This window comes from Rhagoletis pomonella, unplaced genomic scaffold (genome assembly GCF_013731165.1).
Source record: "Rhagoletis pomonella isolate Grant_MI unplaced genomic scaffold, Rhpom_1.0 Rhpom_scaffold_00005, whole genome shotgun sequence".
NCBI lineage: Eukaryota > Metazoa > Arthropoda > Insecta > Diptera > Tephritidae > Rhagoletis > Rhagoletis pomonella.
The window spans coordinates 48,558,470-48,564,263 of NW_023458559.1; positions in this window are offsets into that span (position 1 = coordinate 48,558,470).

Consider the following 5,794-nt stretch of genomic DNA (forward strand, 5'->3'; position numbering starts at 1 on the left):
AATGCATGAAAATCCTAACCTCAAAAAAATCACCCGTTACTTATGTATTTCTTATTTCATATTACTCATACGATCTGGTGTCCGTTATTACAGTCTGTTTAATGTCAGAAAATTTTTTAATAGATACTGAAATAAATAAATGAATTTATACTTGAAATTCAATGATTATGTTTGATAAGGTTAATCTGACTGGCGTGAAGCCACACACATACACATAGCATGTAAGTGCGCTGGTCTACATTTAAGATGTCTCTTAATTTCTTCATAAAATTTCAAGCATATCTTCAAGTATTTTTCAGCATTGAATTCTTTTAGGAAAAACAAAATCGGTCTCCCACCCTAACAGTGCATACATATATTTAGAATCATTTTCTGTGATAAGTGTTTATGTATCGAAATATTTACCTAATGGGTGATTTGGGATGTTCATACATGCTTGTTTGTCCAATAAATATTCACCAAATTTGTAGAAAACTATAAATTAAATAAAAAGTAAGTGTAAAGAGAAAGCGACAGCGCCTACGTTGATGTAGGAATAAGTTTAAACTTGACTTTTTCGACCTATGGACTTTTTTTTTTTGAAAATGAGTTACTGTAAAAATTTAATAATGAGGATAAAGCAAACGCTTGCGCCTAGCATATCTTACAAGTCTTTAGACCTAATGAAGGCGCTCATCCTTAAAATATTTCCATACCCCCCAGTAGCCTTACCAAAAGTCCGCTTCGGTTTAAAAAGAAAGATTTAATTAATACCATTGTTCATGATATTCAGAAGAATAAAGCGCCTCGTTACGATAGGATTACAGGTGAAATGATAAAGGAGCTTCCACTAACTGCCGTAAGTTGTATTGCTTGAGGTCTATTTTTATACCCGAGCGCACTTGTGCACAAGGGTATATTAATTTTGTTCACATAACGGTTGTTTGTAACAGCCAAAACGAATCGAGATAGATATAGACAAATGTATACATAAATGATCAGGATAAAAAAAGAAATCGATTAAGCCATGTCTGTCTGTCCGTCCGTCTGTCCGTCTGTCCGTCTGTCCGTCTGTCCGTGTACACGATAACTCGAGCAAAAATTGAGATATCTCAACGAAATTTGGTATGTAGGTTTCCCTTAATCCAAGGTAGGTTGCTATTGAAAATGGGCGAAATCGGACTGTAACCACGCCCACTTCCCATATAACGGTAATTTCCAGAAATACGAAAACTGCGATATTTTAGTAACTACTGAAGATAAATCACTCAAAATTGGTATTTACAATAATTTTTTAACAAAAAATAATAATATTGTAAATTTTTGGAAAATGGGCGTAGCCACGCCCACTTATGGTTACATGTGTATATCTTGGTAACCGCTGTACCAATTTCTACCAAACTTGGCACAGTTGTCGGCCTTCGTACAGCATACAAAATCGCCTAAAATTTTTAAAATCGGACGATAACCACGCCCACATCCCATATAACGGTAAATTAGAGAAATACAAAATCTTCGATAAATCAGTAAATATTGAAGCTAATTTATTCAAAATTGATGCTTGCAACAATTCTTTACCAAGAAATACGTTTGTGATAAATTTTTAGAAAATGGGCGTGGCACCGCCCACTTATGATCACATATATGTATCTCAGTAACCGTTCTACCAATTTGTACCAAACTCGGTGTGGTTATTGTGCTTGCCACATATAAGCAAACCGTTGAAAATTATTGAAATCGGACTAAAATAAAGGGCCGCTTCTCATATAACGGTAAATTTCAGAAATGCTTGAAACTTCAATATTTCGAAATCTAAGGACTCTAATTTACTCAAAATTGATACGCCCCGGCTTACCATATAGCCGTAGCTTTCGGTAAGGTGAAAAACATATATTTAATACGTGCGCCGGGTATTTAATGTTCGGCTCTGCCCGAACTTAGGCTTTCTTACTTGTAAAATATATAGAAGGAAAAAAATTTGAGAGTCGCCACCCATTTGAAAATTGCATTTTAGGAAAACTGATAAAATAAACTAAGTATTGCAATAAGGCTGCCAATGGAAAGAAGTCTTAATTGAAAATTTTAATTTAATTAAATTAATAAGCTAAACTAAATATTGCGATATGGATATAAAAGAGGTTAGGAAGGCTCACTGTCAAAAATATTTTTGAGGGGCCACCCCCCTGTTTGCAAAATTTTATTCATTTAAATTGATAAAATAAATCAAACATTAAAATAACGGTGTTAAACAAAAGGGGTTTAAGAAACTTTACTGTCGAACATATTTTTGAAGCGGGTTGCCACCTTTGAGGAAAGTGCGCGATGTATAGACTCAATGATAAGATTAAAAATTAAGTTGCAAAGTATATCAACTAAAATAAAAAATGCTTCATAAACCGAAAGGTGTTTGAAAATGTCCTTTCATAAATTTCTTTCAATCTATTTTATTTTGTATGAATGAGGCCATACGAGTTTTGGGCGGGAGTAACAACACAATAATACTTTTAAGGCGCATTGAAGCATGTCAGGTATTCAGATGTCGATATTCTTAGGACCATCCTAATGTGTATGGACACAAAGTCTATGAAATTCCTTACAGTTTGTATACAAAATGGTCATAGGAGAATATGTTTTCACTTAAGAGTATACCTTTACAAATCATAACAAAATTCTACTTTCTGAAAGTCGTATGATCTTAGAAATAATCGTAATATATTACAAAAAGGTTATTTTATAGTAACATGAAGTTTCAGCTCTCCAATGTACTGATAAAACACTTCTCTTAACGTTCATAGTTAGTTACATGTACAGGTGTACCTAGGGTTCCGCACAAGGGTTAAACATAAATTAATAAAACAAAACGCTCAACTGCACAAATAATATGAAAATATTTACAAAACAAAGCAAAACAAAACGACATACAATGGTTTAAAAATAGATTTCACAAATAAAAGTTACAGCGCTCTTACTTATGTATTTGTTAGCACCCTTGCTGCTTGAGTCTTAAGTCAAGGCTGTGCCAAAAAGGTGCAACAATTCGCTTACAATATGTAGCAACATTAACTGCTGAAAATCACAATTGTTTTAAGAAGAAAAGTGTGAGGAAAGCACGTTTGCAAACAAAAAGCAGACAAATGCACTTATCTGCCACGAAAAGAACGAAAACGTGCTCACTTGCCGATGAAAGGGGGGATGGGCGAAGAGAGGGGATAGCAAATATTTATGTAGGAAAGTAAATATATATACGCACAAATAAACCAGCTTACCAGTAGGGTGGAATTTAATATAAAATCTGAGATTACAATACTTAATGGGGGTATTAATATCTACTTACATTAAATAGTATTTATTAGGGAGAACAGCAGAATATTTCCAAAAAAAGGTAAAAGTGAAATAAAACAACTTTTTATGCATTAAGAGTTAAGGGAACATGACAGCAGTACGGCATGTAGTCTGAGTGCTGTTTTCTGCACGCGTTGTTTTGTGTTCCAAAAAAAAAGAAAAATCATCCATGATACTAAAATGTGCCCCGTTATTTAAAAAAAAAAAAAAAAATGTTGTATTTAATTAAAATTACATCATTTTAGAACCGATTTTCATTTCATGGTGCACACGGCCTTAAGACATAGTTCTTTTTATCTCCATCATATTATTTTGTGTCTTTAGCAATTGTCCTACTGTGGGTGAGTGTATTTGTTGCACTTTTACGCTAAAAAGCTACGCGTATTTTAATATAATCTCGGACAGATAGGTAATAAACTGGCTTCAAATATAGTATAATCTTTGTAAAGAGGGGATTCTAAAACGTTTTTTTTTTAGAAAATATTCTTTAAGAGGGTTGCCACCTGTTCAAAAAAGATAAAATGTATTAAATAAAGTATCACAATAATGTGGGTGTCAAACAAAATGGGTTAAAAAACAATTTTCTTTCGAAAATACCTTTATAAAAGGTACAAATAGCCGCATTTGGCTCAAAGAGCCGCGATTGCGAACCGTTGTATTATAATATGGATGACAAACGAAGGGATGAAAGACCTCACATTTTTTGAAAAGAGGTGCTTTCGCCTCAAACGGAAAATATCTCTGAAGAACTTTCTCCACCAATTTCAAGACAGGCAATCAAATTTGTCTAATTTAGGTAGTTAAAATAGTAACCCCCTAATTCTGTGCACTGTGCCAAAGCTATGCTGCAAAAATTTAATTTTGGGCGCTTTATAAAAAATTTACCAAATACTGACAAATCTAAGAAACATAGTTTTAGGCCCAAATTTATTGACAAATAGTCAAGGTTGATTATTTGCTAAGTGCACAGAATGAGGGGGTAAGTTCCTGCCAGGCATATGCACCTACACATGGTAAGTCACACATATGTATGTATGTATATCCATCACTTCCAAAATTTAGTTAGTCGTGTGTACTCACTTAAGAACGCTTAAGCTGTTGCATAGTTAACGGCGCACAGAACATTTCAAACTTCTACACAATACGAAATACCGACATACACACGTATGCTACAAACGACTGGTAGCCACAATGTACAAAATAACAACAATAACAACAGCAGTAATAACAAACAACACAGAAAATACATTAACGAGCAAACAAAGCACTTGACAAAGTCATTGAAGAAGCCGAATGTGCTGTACAAAGCATTGCTGGCAGTTAGACTGGCTGGCTGGTTGCTAAAGGAAAAAAGAATATAAAGCACGATCATGCTACGTATACGTTTAATTACGTACGTACATACATACATACACATATTTGCCATTTAAACCATATGTACCTCGGTAAGTGACATACAAACATACATAGGTACACTGCCGGCGGGTGGTCTCAACTACACTAAACAGCATCTCGTACTTGAGTTATGTGATGTACTGCACGTAACTACCTGATTTTATATTATTATATATTTGTTTATGTGTGTGTGTGTAGCTGCTATGCAATGCAGCACAGTTGCAATAAAAGTTGTTCTCGTGTATAAAATGAAGTGCTGCTGCTCGGCAATGAATTGCAGCAACTAAGTGGAAAGTCTAATGCAATTTGATGGGATTAAAGTTTTGTAATGAAGCTGTGCAGCCAACAGTTGGCAATTGTTTGTCATAATGGTAGAGAAAAAACAATAGGGGTATTCTCTGAGTCTTGCAAAGCCCTTGCACGGTGCACGGATTGCACGGTTTGCAAAGCTGTCCCATACGAAAACCGGTTTTTACCGTGCAATCCGTGCAATCTGTGCACCATGCAAGGGCTTTGCAAGACTCGGAGAATACCCCTAATGTATGTATATATTGCATTTATAGTGGGGTTTTAGGCGCAATGTCAGTTATCAAGTAATTATTGTAGCTCATGAGAAACATAAAGTAAAAACCTCCCTAGCGTATGGAGGAACCAAATTCTAACATAATGATATCTACTAAGATGCTTTGGATAACAAAGCCTTGCCTTGAGATCAAACTCAATCAAGTTAGCGGCGCTAAAATGAAAAAATGAAGAAAAAATTTGTCCGTATTATTGTGCTCATTGTGTGCTATTTTCGGCCACTTTTCGTTTTTTTTTTTTGTGCTCCGACCATTTGGTAAATAATTAAGACTTTGCTAAGTTAACCGTAACTTAGCAAAACATTCATTCAATGAAGTATTTTTACTACTTTTCTGGGCTTATTTTTTTGTGCTTTTTATGGGCTTTAAAAATATTGCCCGGTTAACATTGAAAAACCGTTTGACGCCACGCTAGCTAACCCACTTCTTAAACTTTGGTCGAACACGGATAAATAGTATTGAGGAATTACGTGCTATTTTTGGGCTTTTTAGAGTCA